Source organism: Canis aureus, chromosome 25 (assembly GCF_053574225.1).
Source record: "Canis aureus isolate CA01 chromosome 25, VMU_Caureus_v.1.0, whole genome shotgun sequence".
In the NCBI taxonomy this organism is placed as follows: domain Eukaryota; kingdom Metazoa; phylum Chordata; class Mammalia; order Carnivora; family Canidae; genus Canis; species Canis aureus.
This window is the reverse complement of record NC_135635.1, coordinates 39,765,092-39,779,833: the sequence shown is the minus strand read 5'-3', so window position 1 is coordinate 39,779,833 and position 14,742 is coordinate 39,765,092. Positions and strand designations below refer to the sequence as shown.

Genomic DNA, 14,742 nt, shown 5'->3' with positions numbered 1-14,742 from the left:
GGTTCCCATTTGCATGGGATATCTTTTTCCATCCCTTCACTTTCAGTTTAAGTGTGATCACTTGATCACACTTAAACCTAAGGTGAGTCTCTTGGAGGCAGCATGTAGCTAGATCTTATTTTTTTTATTACTCCACTCTATCTCTTTTGATTAGAAAATTTTTCCCATTTACATTTAAAGTAATTATTGATAAGTAAGAACTTATTGTCATTTTGTTAATTGCTTTCTAGCTATAATTGTAATTGTTTTGCCTCTTTCTTCTTCTCTTGCTCACTTTCTTTGTGATTTGGTGATATTTTATAGTGGTATGCTTAGAGACCTTTCTCTTTGTCTTTTGTGTATTTTACTATAGAGTTTTGCTTTGTGATTACCATGAAGCTTACATTAAACATCTTATAACACTCTATTTTAAGCTGATAGCAACTTAAGTAAGGTTAGGCACATATTAAAGCTCTACACTTTTTTTCTCCCTTCACACACATTTTATGTTTTTAATGTTACAATTTACATCTTTTTGCTTTGTGTACCCATTCACAAGTTGTTGTTATAGTTTTTAATACTTTTACCTTTTAAGCTTCATACTACATTTATAAGTGATTAACCCACCATCATTACATTAGAGTATCCTGAATTTAACTATATGCTTACCTGTACCAGTAAGATTTATACTTTCTTATGTTTTCCTGTTGCTAATTGGAATCCTTTCATTTTAGCTGTGTTTTTTTTTTTAAGATTTTATTTATTGAGAGAGATAGGTATAGCATGAGCTGGGGGGTGCAGAGGGAGAGGGAAAAAGAAGATCTCAAGTAGACTCTGCAGTGAGCACAGAGCCTGACATGGGGCTTGATCCATACCAAAATCAAGAGTCAGATGCACAGCCAACCTAGCCATCCAGGTACCCTCTTTCATTTCAGCTTTAAAAAATCCCTTTAACATTTCTTGTAAAGTTAGCCTAGTGGTGATGGGGAGCTTTCGTTTGTCTGGAAAACTCTCTCCTTCAATTCTAAAGGACATTGTTGCTGGGTACAGTATTCTTGGTTGGCAGGTTGTTTTTTTTTTTTTTTTTTCTTTCAGGACTTTGAATATACATGCCACTTTTTTTTTTTAAGATTTTATTTATTTATTCACGAGAGACACGGAGAAAGAGAGAGGCAGAGACACAGGCAGAGAGAGAAGCAGGCTCTATACAGGGAGCCTGATGTGGGACTCGATCCCGGGACTCCAGGATCATGCCCTGGGCTGAAGGCAGACAGACGTTCAACCGCTGAGCCACCCAGGCATTCCTACATGCCACTTTATTTTGGCATGAAAATTTTCTGCTGAAAGATCTTCTCATAGTCCTATGGGGTTCCCTATGTAACAGTTTTTTTTTTTTCTTCTTTTGCTGCTTTTAAGAGTCTCCTCTTGTTTTTAACTTTTGATGACTCAATTATAATGTATCTTATTGTGGGTCTCTTTGGAATCTTCTTGTTTGGAACTCTCTGGACTTCCTGGATCTGAATGTCTGTTTCTCTCCCTAGGTTAGGGAATTTTTCAGCCATTATTTCTTTGAATATTTCTACCCCTTTCTCTTTGTCTTTTCCTCCTGGGGCTTCTTTTTTAAGGTTTATTTATTTTTATTTGAGAGAGAGAGTGGGGGGCAAGGGGCAGAGGGAGAGAGAGAGCATCTTTTTTTTTTTTCATTTTTATTTGAATTCAATTTAGATAACATATACTGTATTGTTAGTTTCGGGGGTAGAATTTAGTGATTCATCAGTTGCATATAACACCCAATGCTCATTATATCAAGGGCCCTCCTTTGTGCCCATCACCTAAGTATCCCATCCTCTCACCCACCTCCCCTCCAGCAACTCTCAGTTTGTTGCCTACAGTTAAGAGTCTCTTATGGTGTGCCTCCCTTTCTGTTTTCATCTTATTTTTCCTCTCTTCTCCTTGGTTCATCTGTTTTGTTTCTTAAATTCCAAATATAAGGGGCACTATGTCTCTGCCTCTCTGTCTCTCTCATGAATAAATAAAATCTTTTTTTTAATTCCAAATATGAGTGAAATCATATGGTGTTTGTCTTTCTCTGACTGACTTGTTTTGCTTAGCATAATACCCTCTGGTTATATCCACATCATTGCAAATGGCAAGATTTCATTCTTTTTGATAGTTGAATAATGTCCCATCATATAAATGTATATACATGTGTGTGTGTGTGTGTGTATCCCATTATATATGTATATATGTATACATATAGCCAAAATATGAAAAGAGCCCAGATGTCCATCAACAGATGAATGGATAAATAAGATGTGATATATCACATATTTTGGCTATTGTGCACATTGCTGCTATAAACATTGGGGTGCATATGCCCCTCCAAATCACTATATTTGTATCCTTTTGATAAATACCTAATAGTGCAATTGCTGGGTTATAGGGTAGTTCTATTTTTAACTTTTTGAGAAAACTCCATACTGTTTTCCAGAATGCCTGCACAATTTTGCATTCCCACCAAGAGTATAAGAGGGTTCCCCTTGAGAATCTTTTAAGGAGATTCCACAGAGCCCAACATGGGGCTTGATTTCACTACCCTGATATCACGACCTGAGTGGAAATCAGGAGTTAAATGCTCAACTGATTGTGCAACCAGGTCCTGCCTCCTTCCTGGGACTTCTATAATGGTATCCCATAAGTCTCTTCAGCTATCTTTACTTTTTCATTCTTTTCTTTTCTGATTAAATGAATTTCACTGTCTCTCAGTTTGCTTATCCTTTCTTTCACTTGATCTAGTCTGCTACTGAACCTCTCCTCAATTTTAGTTCAGTAATTGTATTCTCAGTTCTATGATTTATGTTTGGTGCTTCCATATATTTCCTATATCTTTGTTAAAATTCTCACTTTGTTCATGCATTGTTCTCCTGACCTTAGTGAACAACACCTTTATGGCTATTTTTTGGACTCTTTATACAAAAAAATCTCTTATCTCTATTTTATTAAGTTCTATTTCTGGAGTTTTACCTTGTTTTTCTGTTCACAACATATTCCTCTGTTTCTCCACTTTTCTTGACTCTTTTTTTTTTTTTTTAGTTTTTCTTTTTAATTTATTCATGAGAGACATAGAGAAAGAGGCAGAGACATAAGTAGAGGGAGAAGTAGGCTCCCTGAATGGAGCCTGATATAGGACTGGAGCCCAGGACCCTGAAATCATGACCTGAGCCAAAGGTAGACGCTCAACTACTGAGCCACCCAAGCACCCCTTTTCTTGACTCTTTGCATTGGTTTCTACACATTAGATAAAACAGCCTTCACTTCTAGTCTTGAAGGATTGGTATCATGTAGGAGGAGATGAACCTTATTGTTCAGTCCATCCTGAGCCCTTAGTTGTCTCTCAAAACTACGTGATTGTTAAGCCACCTTTTTTGTTCTTAGTGGCTCCCAGCAGTTTAGCATGTACCAAGACCTGTCAGTGTCCCAGAGGGGAGGATCTTATCACTTAAATGCAAGCTTATTAGAAGCTGGACCCTTAGGCAGTAGCTTTTAAAGTAGGCAAATAGATCTCCTTCAGAGAAAGACTGAGAAATGAATATTTTTATCTGCTCCCTCTGAGCCCTAGGACAATAGCTGGTTAAGAACTGTTTCTTTTTGGGACGCCTGGGTGGCTCAGTTGGTTTAGCATCCAACTCTTGATTTTGGCTTAGATCATGATCTTGGGGGTCCTCGAATTGAATCCCACATCACGCTCCATGCTCAGCAGGGAGTCTGCTTGAGGATTCTCTCCCTCTCCCTCCACCCCTCTTCTCTCTCCAAAATTAATATATTTTTTTAAAATAACAATTTTCTTTCTTTCTTTCTTTCTTTCTTTCTTTCTTTCTTTCTTTCTTTTTTCTTTTCTTTTCTTTTCTTTACTTTACTTTTCTTTTCTTTTCTTTTCTTTCTTTTCTTTTCTTTTGCCACAATCCTGTGAGATCCACAAACACAAGCTTTGCTAGCCACCAGAGCCAAGTGATCAAGGGCTGCATCCTCTAACTAGCAGCTGCAAAAGCCAGAGCACCAAACAGGTGCACAAGCTCTCCCAAGGAGATATAGGTTACCTGGAGTAGGCCAGAAGGTGAACATGGAGAAAACTCTGCCAGCCTCCCCACATCTGCTTTCTGGGAGGATCACAAGTTAGCCCCTAGATGTGTGTTAAATTAGAAGGCTGCCCCTTAGGCAGCAAATTTTAAAGTATGCAAACATGCCTCTTTCTGGGAAATACAGAGGTAGACATTTCTGTCTGCTCTCTCTACTCTGAGTCCTGGAGGGCATCTCATTAAGAACCATTTCTTTGTTTGCTATACCCTTGTGGGTCCTGTAGATACAAGCCCCATTGTTTTTCCTAGCTAGGTATTTGGGGACCCTGGCCCTCAAGTGGAAATCTTAAAAGTTAGGGCATAAGATACTGGGTCCATGCCTTTGCTCCTCAAGAGAAATTGGGAGTTGTGAATTCTCTCCCAACTGTATGTTGCTATGCCATGGTAGGGGTAAGGGTTATGGCAAGATTGTGTCCCAGACTTTCCTACCCATTTTGAGGTGGGTATTTTCTCATCCATCCAATGTATAGAAGTCACTGATTTGATTCCTGGATTTCTTTCAGAGGAAACTGCTCCAAGTGTAGCTATAGATTAGGTGAGTCCATGGGAGGAGGTGAATTTGGGAGCCTCCTATGTTGCCATCTTGGACCAGACAATACCTGGTTGTTTTTAATACAGTCTGTTACACTGCATTAAATTTCACCAGTGTGGAATTGATTCTAAAATATCCACTTTAAAGACTCTTAGGAGAGGGGCCACTGGGTGGCTCAGTGGTTGAGCATCTGCCTTTGGGCTCAAGTCATGATCCCAGGGTCCTGAGATTAAGTCCTGCATCAGACTCCCCACAGGGAGCCTGCTTCTCCCTCTGCCTGAGTCTCTGCCTCTCTGTGTATGTCTTTCATGATTTTTTTTTTTTAAAGACTCCTAGGAGCAACATTTGTTGCATTTATTAGGAGTTTTTGTTTTCCTTATCAACAGTCCATGAGATCAGATATACTAAGGAAACAGGAGGAGATTTGGCTACTTTGAGCAAGGGGAACAGAGGAAGTCTGTACTGGGTTAGAGGGTTCAGTGGGGTTCAGTGGGGCCTAAAAGCTGGTGTGAGAGACCCTAAAATGTAGGTCAGACACAGGAAAGGAAGCAAGAAGAGCAAGAAGACGTCATGGCAAACCACTTCCCCCTTGCTCACTCTGCTCCAAACACACTGTTGTGTCTTATAGGTGCCAGGCAGAGTCCAGATATAGAGCCCTTGCTCTGGCTCTTCCTTTTATGTATATCACTCCCTCCTTCCAGTAGCTGCCTAGATCCTCACCACTCCTTCAGGTCTGCTCAAATATCAACTTCTGTCTCACTCTCTTTTTTTAAAGATTTTTAATTTTTTATTTATTTTTAAAAAGATTTTATTTATTTATGAGAGACACACAGAGACAGACAGAGACATAGGCAGAGGGAGAACCAGGCTCCCTTTGGAAAGCTTGATATGGGACTCAATCCCAGGACTCTGGGATCACGCCTGAGCCAAAGGCAGATGCTCAACCACTGAGCCACCCAGGCATCCCTAAGATTTTTTGTTATTTATTTGACAGACAGAGTAAGAGACAGAGAGATCATGAGCAGGTGGGAAGGGTAGAGGGAGAAGCAGACTCCTTGCTGAGTAGAAAACCCAATGGGAAGGCTCAATCCTAGGACCCTAGGATCATGACCTGAGCCAAAGGCAGACACTTAACTGACTGAGCCACCCAGGTGCCCAAATGTCAACTTCTCAGTAACGCTCACCCCAAATACCCTACATAAAATTTCAATAACACCTGCCCCAGCACCTTTTATCTCCTTTATCCTGCTCCCTCTTTTTTAAAAAGATTTATTCATTTATTTGAGAGAGAGATGGGGGATGGGGAGGGCAGAGGGAGAAGGAGAGAGAAATCCAAGCAGACTCTGTGCTGAGTGTGGACCCTGAGTTGGGGTTCAATCCCACATCCTTGAGATCAGATCTGAGCTGAAACCAAGAATCAGATGCTTAACCAACTGTGCCACCCAGGCACCTCTCCTTATCCTGCTCTTTTTATTTTTCTATGGCATTCATCATCTTCAACATTATACATACATATAATTTATTGTCTGTCTCTCTGCCTGAGGGGGATCTTTGTCTATTTCATTCATTAATATATCCCAAGCACCTAGAATTGTGCCTGGAACACAGTAGGCACTCAGGAAACAATCACTAGGGGCACCTGGGGGCTCAGTCAATTAAGCATCTGCCTTTGGCTCAGGTCATGTCCCAGAGTCCTGGGATGGAGCCCTGCATTGAGCCCCACATCAGGTTCCCTGCTCAGCAGGGAGCATGCTTCTCCCTCTTCCTCTGCCCCTCCCCCTACTAGGGCTCTCTCTCTCTCTCTCTCTGTAAAATAAATAAAATCTTAAAAAAAAAAAAAGGAAACATTCACTGAATGGTGAACAAATTTATACACCAGATATTTAGATATTTAAGACACCAGACCCTATGCCACCCATGTTTACACAATGAAGACAGACACAGTCCTTGAATTTATGAAAATTACTGTAAAGCGTGTTATCTGATGAAACTAAGACACGTAGAGAAATGAATGACTAGATAACGTGCTCACCTTGCTAGAAAGTGTGGCCTCTTTACAGATAGACATTTTAATCCAGAGGAATGGCCCTCTGATTTAAGGATTTTAGCCTGGCTATTTCTGAGCAAGACAGTCATCTGGGTATGTCTCAAATTACACAGAGGAGACTACCACACCCACACAGCCACCCTGCCAGAGCCCTGACCACAAAGGAGTCCTGAGACTACCACCTACCTTCCTCATTGTTGAGACATTCTCTGTATCTGCCAAGATCTCAGCAAACCAGAAATGCATCCAAAGAGGGTAACTGTGAAGAGTTTAATGCAGGGGCTAACCATAGAGGGCCAGGCAGGGTTGAAGGAAACCATTGAGGGATGGTAAAGCACTCTGGGGCTGGCAAGAGCTGGAAGCCACTGCCCCTCCGAGGTATGGAGAAGCACGGGGAAGGGAGCAGGAGCCAGCCAGGCCTGGAGCTTCAGAGGAGGGCTACCTAATAGGAACTGGGGCATTCAGGAGAGGAATAAAGCCACTGCCCATCAGCAGCCCAGTGGTAAGTGAGCCAGGGGGATGAGTGCCCATCCCATTCTCCTCTCATCCTCCAGGTCCTGAGGCGCCTCCCATGGGCTGACGAGAAGCCAGAGGGCAGAGGAACCCACTAGAGGAGATCCACAGTGGTAAAGCTTCTGGGGTGCAGAGCAAGTGGAGAAGGGTGGGGAGCAGGTATGGAGGGGCAAACGGAATATCTATCATACTCTCTTTGTCTTCCTTTGGTCAGGCTGGGAAACTGAAGCACAAGCAGCTAAACCTGGGGAATCTGTACTCCATATGAGGCACGGGCTTGAGGCTTTAGAGTAGTGAGGAAAAGGCACAACACACATTATTCAGTCCTGAGAAGAAAGCAAACAGCTGTGTGCTTTTCTGAGCATCACCACAGCAACCACTGCACTGCCTTCCAGACCTAAGCCCTGGGAATGGCTGGAAGTCACTTTTTCCATCACCCACCCATTCCATTCCTGTCCCTCTTTCCTTCCTCCTCAGTTCCAGAGTAACTTCCCTTGTTGCATCCATTCCCAAAGAGAGTTTTTAAGAGAACAATGGATGGCAGCTCTGGGAGGGATGGGGGGCACTGGGGGGGGGGGACTTTGGGTTGGGACAAATGATGTTATGTTGGGAGGAAATAACAATGAGGTGGCACAGGGGGTGACAGAGAACCCAGTGTGAAGGAGAGCTGGTTATGGGGGAGTTATCTATGAGGGGTGACCTGGCAACCTAACATGTTTAAACTGTTGTCAATAAGCAACTTTTACTGTGTTGGCAACATAAACACGTATCAAACTGTGGCTGCCCTGCCTCTGCACCCTGCCGGTGAGATGGGAGGAAGGAGGCTTTCATTCATCCTTCCTTGTCAGTGCACCGAAAATGATTACCAGTGAGCAGCAGGTTCTAGAGGGGCATGGCAACAGGTCTCCCTTCAGAGACTACTAGAAGAAGGATGTGCCTTTTTGCTTAAAAAAAGGAAGGGAAGGAACCATAGCCTTGTCTGACAACTGCTTATGACACCCTTTTGTGACGCTGGTGCCTAAGAGGCCTCCATGTCTAGGTCAATCCTGCTGAGCTTCGTTACTATAGAAATCAGGGCAACAAGGGGTGGCCTGTAAATGCAATACTTCTCCCTCAGGCCTCTCCTCATCCCAGCTCTGCATCTCTCACAGCATATTTCCCTGCATCCTCCCCTCCCTCCATCCAATTCCAACCTGTCCTTCTAGACTTGGCTGGTTGTAATTCTTTATCTACATCAAGGATTTAAGCTCTGGTCATTAATGCTACACTCTCTCTGAAATTCCAAAGCATGCAGTGGTTATAGTACTGAGTTTTCACCCACCATTACCCACTTCTTTTTTGATGTGGATTGCCTGACTTGCTAACAAAAAGTCTAGAACCCTTTCACATCTAATTCCATTCCTGGTACACAGGGTAGGCTCTCAGTCAGTGCACTCCAATTCAATGAGGACAAGAGGCAAACTTCTAGGATATACCATTAATATCAGCTGCTGACAACATGAGTATCCCCTATGAAAGGGTATATATTACCCCTTACTCTGCCAACCAGGTATGAGAAAGCTCAGTTTATCCAACTCAATGAATACAGATGACATTGGCATCATGATTGACTTGTAGTTACCAAAGCACACCTTTGTAGACTATCTCATTTGAACCACACAGAAACTTTGTGACCATTTGACAGATACAGAATTTGAGGGTTGGAGAGGTTAAGTAATATGACTCAGGACACATAATTAGTTCAACACACAGGTCCCTAGTCTCCTAGCCTAACACCTACTATAGTATGTGCACCTAGGATCCAGTTTAACACTTAGTATCCAGGGGCGTCTGAGTGGCTCAGTCAGTTAAGTGTCTGACTCTCAATCTCAGCTCAGGTCATGATCTCAGGGTTGTGAGATGGAGCCCCACATCAGGCTCTGCACTGGGAGTCGAGCCTGCTTAAGATTCTCTCTCTCTCTCTCTGCCCCTTCTCACCCTCTGTTTCTCTCAAAAACAAAAAAGGCAGAGATGGACAATATTACACCCAGTATCCAAAGACAAGCAAAAAAAGGCTCTCAAGCTGGGAGCTGACAGATACAACTCTACTCCAGATTGGAATACAACACTGAAAGAGAGAGATAAACAATGTGACCCAGGAGGAGGGAAAGTCATCACTCTGCCCAACTCACATGTCTTGATAACACAATCTACTGGAAATTGGGGGAAAGAAGACAAATATGAAGATTCACTAAGGTCTTTGGGCTGCCAGCATGTTGGTCTGAGCTCTCAGAGCCCAAGGGTCCCAACCCCAGCTGAGAAGCTCAGAGGCATGACCGCCCTGCCCAGGACCTGCAAGAAGTGAACCCCACTATGTGGGTGAAAAGGCTGGTGCCTGGTAAAGAAACAAATCCTATAAACCGAGGCAGAGGCCCAGAGAGGTTGAGAAGGGACATGACTCCAAAGGAGTGATACAGATGCTTCCATTGAAAGAATCTGGGACACTGCTCAAAGTCAGTTGCAAAAAAAATGGGTTTGGAAGATGAGGGAATGGGGTCACTGGGCATTAAGGAGGGCACGTGATGTGATGGGCACTGGGTATGATATGCAACTGATGAACTGCTGAGCTCTACATGGGAAACTAATGATATATTGGCTAATTGAGTTTAAATTTTAAATTTTTCTTAAAGAAAAATGAAAATAAAAAAGAAGAAATTGGGCAAACAGGGCTACACAAGAAAATTGTAGGAGCCGTCTCGTAAAATTACAGGTTCCTAGCGCCACCTTGACACTACTCACTCGGTCCTTGGAGCCGTGGTTTTCGACCTCAGCTGCACACCAGAATCGTCCCTATTGCCCAGGCTGACTCCTGGGTGTATCCAGTGGGAGTCCCTAGAGGGAAGAACCCAGGCTTTCTTCAAGTCCTGAAGGATACTCATGGAGCAGCAGCGTACGACCAAGTTTGAGAATCTCTGCTCTCCCGTGGGTGAGGGGTCTGTGTGCTTATCATGCTCCCTAACTGATTCTAATGGGCCTTGAGTCCACCTCACTCTGCTGGCAAGTATTTGGGAAACTCTGCTAAAGGTAACTTCGCTTAAAGCCACAGCGTGGCCTACGAAACCAGCAGGGCTAATGGTGGCGGCCAGAGGCCAGGTCCTGGGACAACACGGATGATCAGCAGTGGGACAGGAGAGCCCCGCGCCCCGCCCCGCCTCCTGCGCTCGCTCTCCCGGCGCCGTCCTCCACCTGCGGCCGGGACCCAGGGGCGCCTATTCCCTCCCGCTTCCTGGGAGCAGAGCTGCGCGGGGCTGTCCCGGGGAGCAGGGCAGGCTCTGGGCAGGCGCCGGGACCCCGGGCGGCCCGGGCCGGGCCCCCTTCGTGGAGCAGGTGCCCCCGGGGGCCGAGGACCCCGCGCCGCAGGGCCCAGGCGAGCACCCGCGCCTCCCTCCCGAAGCTCTGGCCCCGGCCCCACCCCGGAGCCCCGGGCCGCACCCCGCGGGAGCCCCGAGAGCGCCGGGCCGAGCACAGGGAGCACCGGCCGGGGGCGGCCGCTGACTCCTCCTCCCACCGCCGCGGTGAGTCACCCGCGGGAGCCGCCGCCCCCCGCCGCGGGCTCTGGTCCCGGAGGCCGGCCCGGGGCGCCCCCTCGCGGCCACACGGGGAGGTGCCGCCCGCGTCTCGCCCCTGCCACGCTCCCGCCGCCCGCCCCGCCCGCGCGCGCTCTCTCTCTCTCTCTCTCTCTCTCTCTCTCTCTCTCGCCCTCTCTTTTTCTCTCTCCTTCTTGCCGCTGGGCAGGGACCTCTCTCCTCCCCTGTCTCTTCTTCCTCTCATTTTCTCTCTCTCCTCTTTCTCTCTCTCTCATCTCTCGTTCTCTCACAGTGCATTGTCCTTTCAAAAGATGAGTTTGGGGCCCCCGGGGGGCTCAGCGGTTGAGCATCCACCTTCTGTCAGGGCGTGACCCGGGGTCCCGGCATCGAGTCCCACATCAGCTCCCCCATGGAGCCCGCTTCTCCCTCTGCCTGTGTCTCTGCCTCTCTCTCTGCATCTCTCTGTGTCTCTCATGAATAAATAAATAAAATCTTAAAAAAAAAAAAAAAAAAGATGAATTTCTGCACCCTCTCGGGGACCCCAAGCCAATGCCACATTGGAGCAGGAAGCGGAGAGGTCCTCCCCACCCACCCCAACCTCCAAGAGGAAAGACCAGACCCTTAGCTTCCAGGGAGAAGACCAATGACCTAGGCTACCACCTACCAGTCCTATTCACCTCTGTCCCCACATGGGATGTGGGCCCAGAGAACAGTGAGCCTGTCTGTCTGGCTAACCCCCACCCCCACCCCCCCACTCCCCCACTCTGCCAATGCAAATCGCAGGATTTTCACCCAGTAGGCCCTCCATGAAAATGTACCAAATGAATGAATGGGTGAGGGAGTTTGGAGGTCAGGGGAAGGGGCAGGCAAAAGAAAGCAGGGGTCCCCACCCACTCCTCCAGCTACACTTATTCCTAGAAATCTCACAAGACTTCCTCATCAATGGGCCGCCTCCTCCTGCTTCATCCCCAAGGAACTGAAGCACTACCGGGAGCAGCCCCCCTCCCCCAATTGCCCACTCACCATGTCAAGCCCAGGGGGATCCCACGCCTGGCCCCCAGGGTCCTGAGCTCCAGCCCTCAGCCTGACACAACTACCCATTTCCCCTTCCTGATGGAGTCTGGTCATCAAACAGCAAAGAATTCTCTGGAGATGAACAGGGGACTGATGATAGAGGCCAGCCTTTACTCATTACATGTACCAAACATCTTGCTAAGCCTTTTACGTGCTTTATTTTATTTACATTTTAAATAAATAAATTTTATTAAAGCCACCTGGTGGAAGTAGGTGCTCTTATGTGTCCATCCTCAAAGAAAGAGATAAAGAGTTAATAGCATAATGACAATTTGTAGAGAACTTAATTATTTAGGCAACACTTTCATTTAATTCCACAACAATCCAAGGAATGAGGGATCATTCCCCTGCTTTACAGATCAGCCAACAGGACAGGTCTTTAAAAAAGTAAATGATTTATTCAAGGTCACACAGCTCCAGCCCTCGGACACTGAGCCTTGGTGCTTTTTCCATCACTTCTTCCTACCTCCAAGCAACAAAAGTGACTCACTCTCTTAATGCACTCCACATCCAGATTCCAGCACCCATGAGTAATGTACTCTGCTGGTAGCTTTTGCATAAAAAACAAACCTAAACAGGGGCACCTGGGTGTCTCAGTCTATTAAGGGGCTGACTTGATTTGGGCCCAGGTCATGTTCTCAGGGTCATGAGATCCAGCCCCACATCCAACTCCCTGCTCAGCGTGAAGTCTGCTTGTCCCTCTTCCTTTCCCCCTGAGTCCCCATTCATTCTCTCTCTCTCTCTCTCTCTCTCTCTCTCTGTCTCAAGTAAATAAATAAATAAAATATTTGGGGGTGGGGGCGGGAAACTAAACAAATCGTCCTGCTAAGGACCCAGTTCCTGGGGACCAGGATTTCTTTTTCTCTGTTATATTCCCTGTCACCTCTGCAATGCCTAGAACAGTCTACATATCTGAGGCTCTGTAGAATTATGTGGAATGAATTAAGTCTCTACACCAGATGAGGCCAAACAGCCCCTAGCAGACTTCAAAAAAATTGGAAGATAGCAAAATGAAGCATTGGGAAGTGGGGGACAATTCTGCTCCCAAACGTCTCCAGGAAGAAAGGACACTTTCTAGGGCTCTGTCAGCTGCCAGTCTTCATGCCTCATGCCCTGTCAAGGTCAGAATTTTCTTCTTCAGATCTAGCCTTGAACATGCTCTCGCTCACATTCCCCACATATTTTAGGGGCCAGAAGTGAGGTTGGTGGCCTTCTGGCTTTTCATGGCTGCTTCCAGAAGTTATGTCCCAACAACCACCCCTGACATCCCTTATAAACATCCTTGAAGAATTTGGGCATCCAGCTCTAGTACCCTGTCCTCCCTCTTGCTGTCATCTGGCCTCCTGGCCACTCCCCTCCCTTCCTTGAAGACTTAGCTCCTGGTCCGCATCTAGTTCTCCACCCATCTCCTCCAGTTCCTTCAGGCAGCCTCAACATCCACACATATGACCTGTTATCCTGGGCCTCTTCCTTCCTGATGACAATCCTCCCCCTTCAACTTCCCATTACTGAGCCATACCTTGGATCTTATCATGTACCTGAAACTGCCACGCCTCCCCAGGCACCTGTCCCATCATCCCAGTTCCGGTCACCTGCTCAAGGACTTCCTGTAAACCAGTCCTTTGGTGTCATAGAGATTTCCAGCCTGTCGCCCCTCCTCTGGCTTTTCTTCCCTCCCCACCAGCAGACGGTTAATGGATCGTCATTGGTCACTCCCTTGCACAAATCCTCAATCCCCTTTCCTCCCTCACATCATAATCACCTAACAAAATCTCAGCCCCAGATGAACTTCTCCAGGCCACACAGTCAAGCTTTGCTGGAGAGCACACATCAATCAGGCAGATGACATTGCTATGATCTCTTGCTTACCACCCTCCAGTGGACCCCAGTGGCAGCCAGCGATCCTAAGACATTTCTTTCTTTTTTCTTTTTTTTAAGATTTTATTTATTTATTCATGAGAGACACACAGAGAGAGAGAGAGAGGCAGAGACACAGGAAGAGGGAGAAGCAGGCTCCATGTAGGGAGCCCGATGCGGGACTCGATCCTGGGTCTCCAGGATCACACCCCAGGCTGCAGGCGGCGCTAAACCGCTGCGCCACCGGGGCTGCCCCCTAAGACATTTCTGAAGCAAGCTTTCTCTCCCACTCTCCTTGTCCCACAAAACTGTTCTTGGCCCCCTGTCCCTCCCAAATTTCACCTGACAGCTTTCTTCTCACTTCTCCAGAACACAGAGCCATCACACAAGAGCTTTCCCAACTTTCTATGACCAAATTCACCCACCTACACCAGACCCCATCTCCTTTCCTCTCCTGACACCCCAGAGAATGGGTCCCTTCTCCCAGAGACCAACAGTCCACAGGAGCCCTGGATCGCATCCTCTCGACTTCTCCTCTTACCCCACTCTGCCACCCCCATCATTCCCTCCAACACTGACTGAGCCCCAATTTTCTTTATTTTTTACTTTTATTGAAGTACAGTTGACACACATTATATTAGTTTCAGGTGTACAACATGTAATCCTACATTTCTATACATTATGAAATGCTCACTACCATAAGCATAGTTACCATCTATCACCATACAAAGTTATAATATTATTGCTTATGTTCCCTATGCTGTTCACCCCCATGATTTATTTATTTTATAATTAGAAGTTTGTACCTCTTAATCCCCTTCATATGCTCCACCCATTCTCCACATCTTCCCCTCTGGCAACCACCAGTTTGCCCTCTGTATTTATGAGTCTGTTTCTCCTTTTTTGTTTATTTGTTTTGTTTTTAAGATTCCATATATCGGGGGCACCTGGGTGGCTCAGTTAGTTAAGTGTCTGCCTTTTGGCTCCGGGTCCTGAGATCAAGCCCCACACTGGGCACTGTGCTCAACAGGGAGACTT

At 46.1% G+C, this 14,742-nt stretch overlaps 2 long non-coding RNA genes across 2 annotated transcripts in view; one reads left to right on the top strand and one right to left on the bottom strand.

Annotated features, from left to right (window-relative positions):
- LOC144297364 (uncharacterized) overlaps nt 1-11,899 on the bottom strand; it is a 47,779-nt gene extending 35,880 nt beyond the window's left edge. Inside the window, exons 1-2 of the long non-coding RNA XR_013364390.1 lie at nt 11,797-11,899; nt 9,986-10,078 (exon numbers count right to left, since the gene is read on the bottom strand). This is a non-coding gene — a long non-coding RNA (uncharacterized LOC144297364). The remainder of the gene's footprint in view (nt 1-9,985; nt 10,079-11,796) is intronic.
- On the top strand, nt 6,551-10,502 carry LOC144297365 (uncharacterized). Its single transcript, XR_013364391.1, has 3 exons — nt 6,551-6,949; nt 7,249-7,320; nt 9,212-10,502. It is a non-coding gene; the product is annotated as an uncharacterized LOC144297365 (long non-coding RNA).
- Nucleotides 11,900-14,742: the final 2,843 nt, after the last annotated feature.